The sequence below is a fragment of the Pinus tabuliformis genome, chromosome 8 (assembly GCF_031772625.1).
Source record: "Pinus tabuliformis cultivar Carrire ecotype Pingquan chromosome 8, CPIR1, whole genome shotgun sequence".
In the NCBI taxonomy this organism is placed as follows: Eukaryota; Viridiplantae; Streptophyta; class Pinopsida; order Pinales; family Pinaceae; genus Pinus; species Pinus tabuliformis.
The window spans coordinates 41,138,386-41,154,474 of NC_142294.1; positions in this window are offsets into that span (position 1 = coordinate 41,138,386).

A 16,089-nucleotide genomic window follows, 5' to 3' on the forward strand; every position below is an offset into this window, starting at 1 on the left:
TGTATTGTCCACCTTTCCCCCCCTTCAAATTTTGAAAGTTTCAAGTGTTGCTCCATGGGGGTGAGAACGGGCTTGCAATCTTGCATGCCAAATCGCTGAAGAACCTCTGTGGCATACTTACTCTGAGAAATGAAAATATGATGTGGACGTTGGAAGACTTCAACTCCAAGATAGTAGTGAAGTAATCCCAAATCTGTCATCTTAAAACCTGCATGTAACTCCTTTTTCACCTGTGCAATATGATCATCATGATTGCCAGTGATGATCAAATCATCTACATACATAACAAGAATTACCAAATATTTTCCCTGTTGTCGCACATACAAAGTATCATCAGATTCACTTCGTTGAAAACCAACTTTCTTAAGGTATTCATCCATCTTTGCATACCAAGCTCGGGGAGCTTGTTTTAACCCATATAAAGCCTTGATCAATTTGTAGACTTTATGTTCTTGTCCTTCAACTTCAAAACCTGGTGGTTGGGTCATATACACTTCCTCCTATAAATCCCCGTTGAGAAAAGCACTTTTCACATCCATTTGATGAACTTTCCATCCTTTTTGAGCAGCTAATGCAAGTGTTAATCAGATGGTGTTCCATTTAGCTGTTGGAGCAAAAGTTTCTTCATAATCAATGCCTTCCTGCTGTGCAAAACCTTTTGCGACAAGTCGTGCTTTATACTTGTCAAGTTCACCCTTCTGATTATACTTAATTCTGTAAACCCATTTACAGCCTATGGGTTTAACATTTGCTGGACAATCAACAAGTTTCCAAGTGTTGTTATCAAGTACTGCTTGATATTCTTCAACCATAGCTTGTTGCCATTCTTTATGTTTTACTGCCTCTTTGTATGTGGAAGGTTCAGTAAAATCATTTGCTATCAAGGCAAAATTGCCTTCACTTCTATGTGCCCTTCTGGTGCCAGTTTTATTCTGTTCATCAGGCTTTACATCTTTCAAAAGTTGAACTGCCCATTTCGGAAGTTGGTGCTCACTTGTTTGTGCTTCTGTAAAGTCCCCATCATTGTAAAGAGGATTAATATAAACTGATGTTCGTCGTTCAGGTGAAGAATGTGGAGAATCACTGTCAGAACAACTGCTGTTGCTTGGAGATGCGGATGAACTGCTAGAAGACCCAGATGATGTTGTTAATGTAGATGGACTGGATGACTCATCTTCAGAGGAAGGAAAATCAAGTTCATACCAATTTGGTGAAGTTGGTTGACTTTGCATTTTTCTATTTCTTTTACTTCCTTTGGTTTCTAACTTGTGAAGAAGATTTTCAATTTCTTCAGCACTCTTACTCTCCGTTTCATCAAAAATGACATCCCTACTCACAATGAATTTTCCATTGGTCAAAAGATGATACCCTTTCTTCTCATCAGAATAGCCAATCATTGTGCATTTTAAACTTCTTGAGTCAAGCTTAGTTCGTTTTTCTTTCGGAACTAAGGCATAACACACTGACCCAAAAACTCTAAGATGTTTAACTCGAGGTTTGAAACCAAACCAAGCTTCATAAGGTGTGATTCCATCTAAAGAAGCAGTTGGAGATCTATTTCTTAAGTAGACAACTGTATGAATTGCTTCCGCCCAATATGTTGGACTTAACCTCTTGAAGGTTAACATGGATCTCGCCATTCCTAACAAAGTGCGATTCATTCTTTCGACTACTCCATTTTGCTGTGGAGTGTAAACATTAGTGAGATGTCGTCTTATGCCATTTTCACTGCAATAAGTTTTGAATTCATTTGAAGTGAATTCTCCCCCATTATCCGTCCTGAGAGTACCTATCTTTTCTTTGACTTCATTTTCAACAAGTTGGCGAAAAATTTTAAACTTATCAAATGCTTCTGACTTGTTCTTCAAGAAGTAAACCCAAGTCATTTTGCTGAAATCATCAATGAATAGTAAGAAATATTTGCAACCACCAAATGAAGTTTGTAGTGGACCACAAACATCACTGTGAACTAGTTGTAGCCGTCTATTTGCACGCCATGAACTTGTTGGAAAATTTTCTCGATTTTGTTTGCCATAAATGCAAGCTTCACATTTTGCATTTTCCCTTTTGAATGTGGGAAGTCCTTTAACCATTCCTTGTTTCTGCAATTGAGAAAGACTCTCAAAATTCAAATGTCCATATCTTACATGCCATAGTCTTATAGGTGAAATACCTGTAGTCATTGCCCCTGCAAAATCAGAATGCCTTGGAATAACTATCCCTTTCATCCGTAACAATTTTCCATCTTCATAACCTGTCATAATTGTTTTCAAGTTCTATTTCACTGAATTAATCTTCACTAAACCATCTTCCATAATCACCTGATGTCCTGCTTGTCGAATCGTGACTAAAGAGAGCAAATTTTTCTTGAAACTGGGTACATACCATACATTGGAAATCATTTTTTCTCCAATGTCAGGGAGAAAAACTTTTACTACTCCTTTTCCATAAGGAGTATGTTTTGTATCATCAGCAAGAAAAATGGAATTAAGCTGGCATTCTTGAAAATTCCAGAAAAAATCACGTCGACAAGTCATGTGCTGAGTTGCCCCGGGATCCAAGATCTAGGCATCTTCATAGTCACTTCTAATATGGGATGAAATTTGTGATGCTGGTGAGGAAGTAAAAACATATTCTGAGTTATCTTCATCTTGATCATTTGCAAATTGTGCTGAATGCTGCTGAAACTTGGGAATTTTATTAAGTGATGTTCGACAATCTTCAGCATAATGGCCAACTTTGTTACATCTTCGACATACAATTTGACTTAAGTCTCTTCCTCTTCCTGAATATTGTCCTCTGCCTCTGCTTTGACTTCTATTTTGAGATTGTCCTTTACCTTGATTATTATATCCTTGTCCTTGAAAATTGCATCTTCCTTGGTTGTTTCCTCTACCTTGAAAATTATTTCTTCCTCCTCTGTTAAAATTGTTGCCTCTGCTTTGGCTTCGACCTCGATTATGTGCTTCTTGATTCTGATTCCCTCTGCCTCTTCCTCGAGAACTATCTGCTGATGACTTACTAGTGCTGGCCTCTGTGAGAAAAACATCTTCACCAACTTTCTTCTTCTTCCAAAAAGTTTTATCATGTTGACTTAACATTTCACAAAGTTCATCAAACTTTAGTTTTTCTAATTTCCCAGTTACTTGTAAAGTCTATAAAAAATGCGTATAGGAAGAAGGAAGGCCAACAATTACAATTGTGACCATAAAGCTATCATCAATTGCGGGAAAACCAGCATTAATAATTTCTTGCCTAATATTCTTAAGTCTGGAGAGATATTCAAGAATATCACCATCATCAGTTAATTTTTGTTGCAACAATTTTAACTGTAGATCAACCTTCTTTGATTCAGGCTGAGTATCAAAGAGGTCTTTAAAAGTTTTCAAGGCAGTCCATGCATCTAAAGCATTTTCTATATGGACATACATTTCATCATTCACAGAAGATTTAATAAGAGCTAAGGCTTTAGCATTCTTGATTTCCCATTTTGCCAGTGCATCTGCATTTGTGGGTTTATTCGGCTTAACATTTCCATCACATATTCCCTGCCATAATTCATTGTAAATGAGTGTGCTTTCTATGAGTCGATGCCATGTTTTTTAAGATTTGGTGCCTTCTAGTTTGTCGGAATCAGAAAACAAATTAATCAACTTAGACATTTTAGCGTTGAAGCGTCGCACCAAGAATCAGAACAAAAAGGACAAGATAGTCAACACAACACACCACGCAAAAACCACGATCTATCGGGGCTTGGCCTTGACCCTCGAAATAGTCGTCAAAACATGAGAAAATTGACTGAGCTTTGCACTTGGCTCTAGTCAATATCTCAAATTTTTACAAGGCAACTTTCAAAATTTGACTTTTACAATGGTGCTTTTGGACAATATGGTAAAAAAGAAATTACGCCCCCTCAAAGTAAAATTACTTTGAGTTACAATGTGATGATCCCAAAAAACTTCTTAAAAACAAATTACCCAACACACCTTATCTCCCCAATTTACAAATTACAAATAAACCTCCTTATTACTCCAAAAAAAAATAAAATTTTAAAACATCACCCTTATTACTCCATTACAAGGCCCTTTTTAAAAAAAAAAAACTTTAAAAAGCTCACTCATCACTCGATTACAAAGCTCACCTTATTTCTCCCAAAAAAATCACTTATTACTTCACACACAATAAATTAAAAAACACCATATCTCTCCAAAATACAAAAAAAATAACTCCTTATTTGTCTGCGTCTTCACTCTTCAATTTAACTTTTGTTTTTAACGCCATACAAAATCAGCTACTTCAAGTCGATACACCAAACAGAATATCGTTCAAATGCGCAAATAGAGAAGGGGGTCCATGGGTTGCCCAACGTGTATGAGCAATCCCCACACGGTTTGTGAATAACTCCTCCAAATTCAAGTCTGCCACATCGGCTTCTTCATAGACCGACCTGACTAACTGGTCGATCTTACCCTCCTGGCGAAACACCAAAAGGGGAGAAAATCCAGATTGGCAATTGCCATCTATGGATACATTTGTTGGGTGAGAATTAATTGAAATTCCTGCGGAGTCATAGCCTTTTACTCGAGCCTTCTCAGGCCATTGAAGAGAACCTCAAGGATGTATCTCCTCTCCTTGCACACGCAGTAATTAAGGTGATAATCAATTGAAATTCCTGTGTATTTGTGCGTTGCAAACTTACGTTGAATTCTTTGCTCAGCAGATCATACACGAGCCGGTGGCGTTTAACGAGGCTCTGTCCTTCAAATTTTGGAGAGACAATTTTTAGATTGAAATGCGTTTCTGTGGCAGCAGTGCCCTTAAGACCTTCATGGCCTGCGTGCTGATAGGAGACATCCTCGACCTCCAATGAAGTGGGTTCGAAGATGGGCTCAAGCTTGGCACCCAATACAGCTGCACGCTTCCGCTTTTTGCATTTCTACTGTGCTTCCTTTGTAGAATTACGTGAATCACCAGTCTCTAAATCTTAGGTGCCTTGCAACTACATCCAGAAAATCAACTAGATGCTGATTGTCAGCGTTAATGAATTTTGGCCAACAACGCTTTCATTATTACACATTCTTCAATGCTTTCAATATTACACTTAATAAAAAAAAAATTCCATCCAACTTTGCATTAAATCCAGGCAGGGCGTATGTTCCAGCATCAAAAAATCATAATCAATTTGCAGATTAAAATCTGAAATCACAAAACTGGGAAATTTCATACCAATTATTCACTTGATCAAATCAAAAGAGTTTTCTAAAAACCTGTAGAGCTGGAATCTTCTCCTCAAATCCACTGCATCATTACTGGAGCTTTGATACCACAATAATGGCAGAAGTGTCCTCAGACACGTAATTTTATTAATCAGAAAAAACAATTACATAATTGATTTTTATGATTAATAAAATTACGTGTCTGAGGACACTTCTGCCATTATGTTATTTAACCGTGATAAGAAAATGATGGTTTTAGGCATGAGTTACAAGAAATGGATATGAATATGGTAGAAAGTGCAGGAATATGCTTTATAAACGGTAATGCTATATGTTGAAAATGAGGGCGTTTTGAGGCCAAACAAGGTTTACACCATTTATTACTGTTAACTCCTTCGTTATGGCTCTTACTCTTGGGTTCTCGCTCCTCTCTCTTTTCTTCGCTCTTATGACTTCCGATAGCTACTCTTCCGATGATGTGTTCCTCTTTGCTCCTCCTTATTCCTCTTACTCTTTGGCTTCATGATGATTTCCAATGGCTTCCCTGATGGCTTTCCTCCTTGCTTCTTTCTCCCACTGTTTCACGGATCTGCTTGGCTTCACATCATCATTTAGTATCCAGAATATTTCCATATTGAAATCAATGATAATCTAGATCAACAATTTTCTCTGTAACAATTTACCAAGAGATAAGTGGTTTATGAGAACAAATCCATCAGTAACATACAAACTGATTCGGTTCTAAATATAAATATCCAATGCATACCTTTTGTGTGTGTTGCACATCATGTAGATGAAAATATTGCTCCATTTGTAGTATCCATGTTACCAGATCCTTGCCATCAAGCTTACTCATATCATGGTTAGTCTTCAATAAACAATTATAGTATTTAAAATCATTATTAACATTCCTTTTGTTCTCATCTCGAGTTTCATGTAATACCTTTTCGCCATTAGGAAGCATTTCTTGTAGCAAATTTGTCAAACCTTCCTTCAAGCCTTCCATGTCTAGTTTCAAACCATCAATCTTAGCTTCCATGTCTGATTTTAATCCATCCTTCAAACATTCAATTTTTTCTTTTAAAATATTCTTCAAACCATCCATCTTAGCTTCCATTTCATTTTTGGTTACTCTTTGTGAGAGAAAAATTTACTGCACTTGGTCGTGTAATTTTGATATATCATGTCGCATTTCTCCCTCTTCTTCATCTGTCATAGTAGAGTTCTCTGGTTTCTTACTGGGAGTATCCATTTATTAGTTTCGAAGAATATTAGAACCAAATAATTATATCTTGTGCCATTTGAATTACTTCACACCGATTTTTCAAACAAAACCTATGAAAATTTCAAAACAATTCACACCTTTTTTTCTTTTTGGAGCTTGATATTGAAACAATTGTATATCTGAAATTTTGGCTTCCAAAGGTCTAAAAATAAGTATTGTGGTAGGACTCAAAGTCTTCTTTTCAATGCCACAAGTCACATCAAGATTGGATTCCTCAATATAAAGTTATGCCAAATCTCCCACAACGACCTAAGTATGGACAGGTTTAGTAGAGCGAACTTGTATGAGATGCCACATGGCAATGTTTCAACCTTTGGCCTTGAAATTGATATAAGAGATTGCTATAGTCCGTGAAAATGCAGTAACATTTTACAAAATACAAATCTAATCCTTGAAAATAAAGTTATGACGATTTTCCCTAGGTCACCTATTTGAGACAAAATTCTGGAGCATGTAGAAACCCTAACTTCTTCAAACCATATATAAGAAAATTTAATGAACCAAGATTTGAATTTTCTACACCAATTTCATCAATATTTCTAATCCATATGGTTTCAATTTCAACTTTGCATGCTTTGTAGAAAACAATTTATAGTGAAAATTCCAAAATTTCTTGTTTGAAGCAGTGAAACCATAGAATCCAAAGCTCTGATACCAAATGTTATGCAACCATATCACAAAATAGAAGAAAATATAGATCAACGACTTGAAAATTATCCTCTTCGAGGGGGATACCTACTTTACATCACATAAGTGAACAATTCTTGGATGCTTCAAATGACAAGGCCTCCTTGGTATATATAGGAGTCTAAGGGGTCATAATATATTAAGAACCTACATAACTATAATAATGTAAGGGCATAACAATAATAATAGTGGGATTCTATGGGGCACAACAACAAAAATATAGGGGTTACATGGGCACAAAAACAACAATAGGGGAGATACACTAATAACACAATAAGGGGGTTACACTAGTATTATAGGGGCCTAATAGAAGTTTAGGTACCAATTTACCCCAATGGGGCCCACAAAATTTTGGTGCTTCATCTCCTAGGGTTAGATTTTTAAATTGTTTATGTTTTTCCATTGTTTCTCAATAATAAATAGGCCTATGAACCTCACTATAACATAGTTCAAAAGGCATGTAGCTCCCACATCTCTTCTAAGAGATAAGCTACCATCACTTGAGTTAGTTTATTTTGATTCTGCATGTAAACAATTTTTTATTGATGAATTGAAGTTTTGTTTTAATTTTATCTCTATGTTTATGTTTATATCTATATTTCATTTCGTTCCTTCAAAAATACGGATTAGTGGTATCTGTTAGAAAATTATATATTACGGACCAATGGAACACATAAAATATTGCAGAAATATAAACACAGAAAATGCATAAAACAAGAGAGACATAGATATACGTGGTTCACCCAGTTTGGTCTACGTCCACCCCAAACAACTAGTCCTTCCTTTCTATTATCCAGCAAAATGAAGAGACACAACCTACAACAGATCCGCTATAATATCCTCTGTTTTCTCTCATAGTCTCACCTCTCTGCTTCTCACTCGGAGAATGCACACCTATTACACAGACTCAATACAATGCCCTCATACAAAGAGAGGGGTTGCCTTCTAGGGCAAAAAACCCTAAACTAAACATAAGTTCTACCGTCAGATCATCCGCCTAATGAATGGCCCAGATTGACTAGAAATTACTATACTTTTACAAGGCAATTTTACATATGTTTTTAGCTTCGGGGGCGCTACCCCCAAAACCCCCGTTGGAGGACCGCTGGCCACCGGACCCCTCAACCGGGGGGGATTGGCCCCCCCGAACCCCTGTGGGGGGGACAAGTCCCCCCCACACCCCCCCATGTGGACGGGTGTACAAACTTCCTGGGGTATACATCCGGTTGAAACAAAGACCTCTGAACAATCATGCTCCACACCCAACAATCTCCCACTTGGAGAATGATTGTAGCAACTCCATCGCTGCTTCATTTTCTGGACAATGACTCCTCTTTGGACCTGGTTGTTTCTCATCTTCATCGTCATCCTTGAATACCAATTGAAACTGAGCATATTCTCAGTTTCTCGCTAGTTACAACTTTTGTTAGCATATCTGCAGGATTCTGGCTAGTGTTTATCTTTTGCAGCTTCAACTCTCCATCTTCCAACACTGATCGTATGAAATGGTACTTGAGCTGTATGTGTTTAGTCCTGGAATGAAATGCTGAGTTCTTTGCAAGATGAATGACACTTTGGCTATCACTGTATAATGTGCTCATATCATGCTTCTTACCCAATTCACCCATAAACCTTTGTAACCAAATCATTTCTTTACTAGCCTCTGTAGCAGCAACATACTCTGTTTCTGTTGTTGAAAGTGCAACAACACTTTGTATTTTTTAAACCCAACTGATAGCTGTTCCACCTATAGTAAATACATATCCTGTAGTGCTCCTCCTGTTATCTCTGTCACCTGCCATATCTGCATCAACATATCCTTGTAGAGAAATTTTTGAACCACCAAAGCATAATGCTTGATTTGTGGTACCTTTCAAATATCTGAGAATCCATTTCACTACCATCCAATGTTCCTTCCTTGGATTATTCATGTACCTGCTTACAACTCCCACTGCATGTGCAATATCAGACCTTGTGCAGACCATTGCATACATTAAGCTTCCAACTGCTAATGCGTATGGAACTTTAGACATATAATCCATGTCTTCTTGGGTCTTTGGGCACATTTCCTTACTAAGTTTGAAATGGCTAGCAAAAGGTGTACTAACTGGTTTTTGATTGTGCATATTAAATCTTTTCAACACCTTTTGTATGTACTCATTCTGAGACAATGTTAATTTGCGATTTTCCCTGTCTCTAGTTATTCTCATACCAAGGATTTGTTTTGCAGCTCCCAAATCCTTCATTGCAAATGAATTTGCCAATTTTATTTTGAGCACATTTATTTCCTGCATGTTAGACCTTGCAACAAGCATGTCATCTACATACAATAACAATATAATATAGCTACCATTAGTTTGCTTTTTCAGATAAACACAATGATCAGAGTGACATCTAGTATAACCTTGTCAGACATAAACTTGTCAAATTTTAGATACCACTGCCTTGGAGCCTGTTTTAAGCCATACAAGCTCTTCTTCAACCTGCACACTAGTTTCTCCTTCCCTTTTACCTCATATCCTTGTGGCTACTGCTTATATATCTCTTCCTCCAAATCCCCATGGAGAAAGGTTGTATTTACATCTAACTGCTCAAGATGAAAATCTTCAACTACTACTAGACTTATAATAGTTCTGATTGAAGTCATTTTAACAACAAGAGAAAATATTTCATCAAAATCAATACCTTTCTTCTGTGCAAACCCCTTCACCACAAGTCTAGCTTTGTACCTCTGTTTTCCTCCATCTTCTTCCTTCAGCCTGTAAACCCATTTATTCTGCAATGTAGTTTTACCTGCAGGAAACCTAACTAAGTCCCAAGTCTAGTTATGCATTAAGGAGTCCATCTCTTCTTCCATGGCTAGCTCCCACTTCTTCCTGCTTTCAACCTGCATCGCTTCTTCATAACATTCGGGTTCACCAAAATCAGTCAACAGTAAATAATATAATGAAGGAGAGTATCGTTCAGGGGGTATACTTATTCTGGTAGATCTTCTAACACCACTTTCAGGTGTTTGGGGTGCTTGTTGCTATTGTTGTGGTTGTTGATTATTATTATTTTCAGGCACCTTTACTTTTTAAGTGATTTCATCAAGAACTGCGTATTCCTTGTTTTCTTTTTCCTGTTTCTTTTCCTACAACTGATTCTTATACAAGACCTTTTCATTGAATATTACATCTCTGCTCCTAATGATTTTGTGATTTTCGTAATCATATAAGTGATAACCAAAATCATTAACACCATATCCAATAAAGGTACATTTCTTTGACTTTGCCTCAAGCTTTGTTCTATTTTATTTATTAATATGGACAAAGGCCTCACAACCAAAAGGCTTTAAAAAAGATTAGTTTACCTTTTTACCTATCCATGCTTCCTCTGGAACACCACCATCCAAGGAACTTGAAGGCCCTCTATTTATTAGATAAACAACAATATCTACAGCATCTACCCAAAATTGTAAAGGCAATCCTGCATGCAATCTCATGCACCTTGCACGCTCCATGATTGTTCTATTCATCCTTTCTGACACACCATTTTCTTGTGGTGTTCTTGGAACTGTCTTCTCTCTGCGAATTCCATGCTCTAAACAATACCTATCAAACTATTTGTTGCAATATTCACCTCCATTATCTGATATGGGACACTTCAATTTCTTTCCTATCTCAATCTCAACCAAAGCTTTCTATTTCTTAAAAGTATCAAATACATCAGATTTATTCTTAATACAATAAATCCAAGTTTTTTAGTTGAATCATCAATAAAAGTAACATAATAATGAGAGCCACCGAGAGATGATACCTGAGCAGGTCCCCATACATCTGTATGCACAAGCTCTAATTTTTCGCTCTTCTTTTCTTTCCCAACTCCGAGAATCTGACTCTATTCTATTTTCCATAAATTCAATTCTCATAGAAGTCCAAATCAACATTCTTCAAACCTGGCAACAAATTCCTTGAGTGAAGAATCTTCATCCCCTTCTCAGTCATGTGTCCGAGCCTATGATGCCATACTGCTACATCTGCTCCTTTGGAAGTTAAAGCATTAACAGAGTTAGAAATACCATTGCAAAAATAGAATGTACCAACCTTTTCACCTTTTGCTATTACCTGGGCTCCTTTGGTGACCTTCCAAGCTTTATCTGTGAAAGTTGTCACACAAACTTCACCGACTAACTGCCCTGTTGAAATCAGATTTTTCTTCAGATTTGGAACATGCCTTACCTCTAGTAGCCATTGGTTTCCATTCTGTTGTTTTACAAGAACCTTACCCATTCCAACAATTTTACAGGGTTTATCATCACCCAAACGGACTTGTCCAAAATCTCCTTGAACATAGTCATGAAAATATTTCTTATCAGGTGTGGCATGGAATGAGGCCCCCTGAATCTACCACCTAGGAATCAATAATATTTTCGAAAGAAAGAATCAAAGCATCTTGTAACACCTCACCTGTCACATTTGCTCCATGATTGTTTTCTTGATGTGCATCTCCTTCTTTTCCCTTCCGAGATCTACAATATTTCTTTAAGTGTCCTTTCTTTCCGCATTTCCAGCACACTATCCCTGATCTGGACTTGGATCTACCTTTCCTTGATTTACTGTGATATCCTGAGCTCTTTCCTCTTTCCATTTTTCTTCCCCTAAACTCTGCACTTAAAGCAGTACTCGATGTCTCACCAGAGCTTTTCCATCGCATTTCCTCACTAAGGATAGCACCAACAACATCATCAAACTTTAAAGTAATAGATCCAGAAACAGAGTTACTAATGGCCATTACTAAACCATTCCAACTTTCTAGCAATGAGCACAAGAATAACAGAGCTCTAACTTCATCATCAAAGTTTACCCCTACAGAACATAACTGATTTAAATGGTCTGCAACAGATCCACCTTCCGACATCTTCATATTAAATAACCGTTTCATAAGAAATTCCTTGTTTGAGGCCGAGGGTTTTTCATATAGTTTCTCCAACGCCTTAATCAAACCCTCTGTCATTGTTTCCTTCAAAATGTTGAAGGCGACCGACACTGAGAAGGTTCCATTCTTCATCTGTCATACCCGTTGGCATCTTTGTTTTTTCGCCCAATGGTAGGTACAAATCTTTCTGATACATATAATCTTCCATCTGCATCTTCCACAGCGAGAAGTTTTGGCTGTTAAATTTCTCGACCCTAAACTTACCATCTTCCACCATTGCTCCCACTCGATTGAGGAACCCTTCTTTCCTATGAGTTTATCAGTCAAATAGACCTTCGGCTTTGATACCAGTTGTTAGAAAATTATTACGGAGCAATGGAACACATAAAATATTTCAGAAATATAAACACAGAAAATGCATAAAACAAGAGAGACACATATATACGTGGTTCACCCAGTTTGGGCTATGTCCACTCCAAATAGCTAGTCCTTCCTTTCTATTATCTAGCAAAATTAAGAGACACAACCTACAACAGATCCGCTGTAATATCCCCTATTTTCTCTCACAGTCTCACCTCTTCGCCTCTCGCTCAGAGAATGCACACCTATTACACAGACTCAATACAATGCCCTCATACAAAGAGAGGGGTTGCATTCTAGGGAAAAAAACCCTAAACTAAACATAAGTTCTACCGTCAGATCATCTGCCTAATGAATGGCCCAGATTGACTAGAAATTACTATACTTTTACAAGGGAATTTTACATCTGTTTTTAGCTTCGGGGGCATTGCCCTCGAAACCCCTGCCGGGGGACTGCTGGCCCCGAACCCCCCAACCGGGGGGGATCAGCCCCAACGAACCCCCACGTGGGGGACAAGTCCCCCCCCACAGCTCCCGCGTGGAGGGGTGTACAAACTTCCTGGGGTATACATCCGGCTGAAACAAAGACCTTTGAATAATCATGCTCCACACCCAAAAATATCAGAGTGGTCTACTCTCTCTCTGTTCTTTTGTGCATGTCCCCAACAAGGTTAGGGTATAAGGATTTGGGACTTGAAATGATTGAGCCTTTGCAAGACTGTCCTTGCCGACATTGACGACCTCCCATGGCGGAAGAAAAGAAAGATGAGGGAGCAGGAGATCCTATCAAACTGTTGCTTGAAGAAGCCCTTAAGCAACAAAGTAATGGGATGATAGACAAATTTTCCCAGATCCTTCAATGAATGCCCACCAATGATGCATATTCATCCAATAGTAACTTTAGAGGCACTACCACTTCAAGGTACAAGTGAACTTCAATATCCCTATATTTGAAGGTCAAATAGATGTTGATGTTGTAGATAAAAGGTTGAATATGTTGGAATGTTATTTTTCGGTCCATAGTTTATTTGATAGGGAAAATATTACTTTGCACTACTTAAGGATAACTCCATGTCAAGAACTGGTGGGAAACTTACTATGAGAAAAGGGCCAAGGAACCCACTCTGTCTATAACTGTCTCGTCTTGGAACTCTTTCCAAGATGCTATCGAAGAACAATATTACCTCATGGAGAGCTATGAGGAAAAGCACATATAGTGGACCGCACTACGAAAACAAAGGGACCAAGATGTGCATGAGTTCACAAATACTTTCATACTCTACGCATGTTGAGGCAAATTAATTAACTATCATTTAATTGTCAACCCGGGGGTTTCGTAAATCTTGTGAACCATGCGTGCACTGTATATGCTAGAAATTAACTTCCAATTTATATAAATCTAACTACGAAACCAAATAATGACAAACCAAATTCACCTATTCTAATTCAAAAATCAACTAAAAAGAAATTATAGTACAATTGTAGTACAACACGCGCAGTCAAAATCTTAATCTTTCAATCTTGGAGGAACTGAAAAGCACACCACTCTTTCAGAAATGAAAGAAAAAAAAATCATTCTTAACCTCTCACACAAGAAAAGATATGAAAGAAAATAAAAACAAATGCTCTTAACTTCTAGGTAGAAAGAAAATAAAAACAATCACTCTCAACCTCTCACACGGGAAAATATATGAAAGCAAATAAAAACAAATGCTCTTAACTTTTAGGTAGAAAGAAAATAAAGACAATCACTCTTAAACTCTCACACAAGAAAAGATATGAAATAAACAAATCTTAATCTATGAAAAAAAATAAATCTAAATCTATGAAAAACAATAAATCTCACACATTGTAGGTGGTCAATCCAAAAGCATGAGAGATGGCAAGTTGAGAGGCACCAATATAATCATAACCAGATCAAGGTGAACATCATTCATGAGCATGGTGCCAAATCCAAATTCTATATTCAAAACATGAGCATTTCCCCAACTTTACACATGCCTTTCAAAGGAGAAGGCTCTCCTATTTATACAAAAACATAAGAAGCTACCTCATTAATGGAGGTCCATTATTCTCTCCCTAGATCCCTAGAAAATCTCATAGAGTTACAACTCAAATAGGTAATGATGAGACACATATCCTCTTTGACCTTTATCCAAATCTTCTTCCATATCTTGAAGATAATTCGAATTTGAGTATTGGAGGCCACATAAGGGTGCCTTGGAAGCTTCCAAATGACCTACACATGTCATGAAACTCAAGCCACTTTTAAGTATTAGCAAGTATATGTCATTTTTCTAAATTTTAACCATTTAATTCACTTATAATACTAGAAATCATTAACTTTTGGAAAACACAAAGGTAACCTATATAATTATGAAAATGGAGGCTAATAAAAGGCTATATGGTCATGGAGTTGTGACATGTGAGTGAAATGGTGGTGATAAATGTGAAAGTGGATGATATTTTGAATACATTTTGGAGACTCTACATTCCCCCCAACTGATGCTATTGCATGCCCTCATGCAGTCTAATGCATTGCTTAATCATGATTTGAATTGCAACATGTTTGGTTGGTCCTTGTGTGACAACCAAATCTTAATTGGTATTGGTTCTTGTGTTTCAATACCTTGTTTCTCTTTGTTACAACAAGATTCATTGAACATGTTTAAGAATGCATAAATCAGCCATATAATATGCTCATCATTTAGGCATTTATTTGCAAATCAAATAACTTTTGAACCATAATGCAATCATAATTGATTAGGACGAGTATGTTAGGATGAAATGAAGTGATATGGATGTGATAATAAATGGATGTCCTTTCCCCCCAACTAAAGGTGTTTATGGTTTTTTTTCAAATGAGAAAGGAAATATGTGTTGGGCCTCTATTTGCCTTGCTTTATATCACCTTTTACTTGAAATCGCTCATGCTTTTGTTTAGCTTGACTAGTCATTGTCATAGTTTTGTGCATTCTCGGAGATAACAAGTAAGTATTTGCTATTCCTTTGTTTTAATGAGAGTTAAACATTAAAGGCATATTTAATAATAGTTTGTTTGTTTGCAGGTTTACAAAGTTGGTTATATGACTATTTTTATAGAGGCCAAGTTCCTGCACTACACATTATTGCACTAGTACCGGTAGGATTCCTGCACCACACATTCTTGCACTAGTTCAGGTTTTACAACTTCCACCCGAATTCACAGCAGTTTCCTGACAGCCGATTTACTCCTCGATTTCCACGTTGATCGTTGTGAATATCAAAATTCTGAAATATGGGTTTTTTTCCTAGTATAGGAAATTGAGTAAGATATGGGCCATTTTCCAAAATACGTAATGGTTGAGGAGATACAAAGAGGTCTTTGGAGGAAGTTTGTTAAAAATATCAATTTTTTCCAAAAATCTAAAAAATGCCCAGATTTGGAAAATTCGTATTAAATCTCTATTTAGGGGAATGGTTGTACTGATATTCTATTTAATTAAAATTAGTTGGGATAAAATCCCCATGATTGTTTACAAAGGATACGATTAATTATCATGTAAACATATTATAAAAGGAGGAGTGGTTATGCACGTAGGGGGGGAGGCGGTAACAGGACTATGTTTCTAAATGGGAGATTGT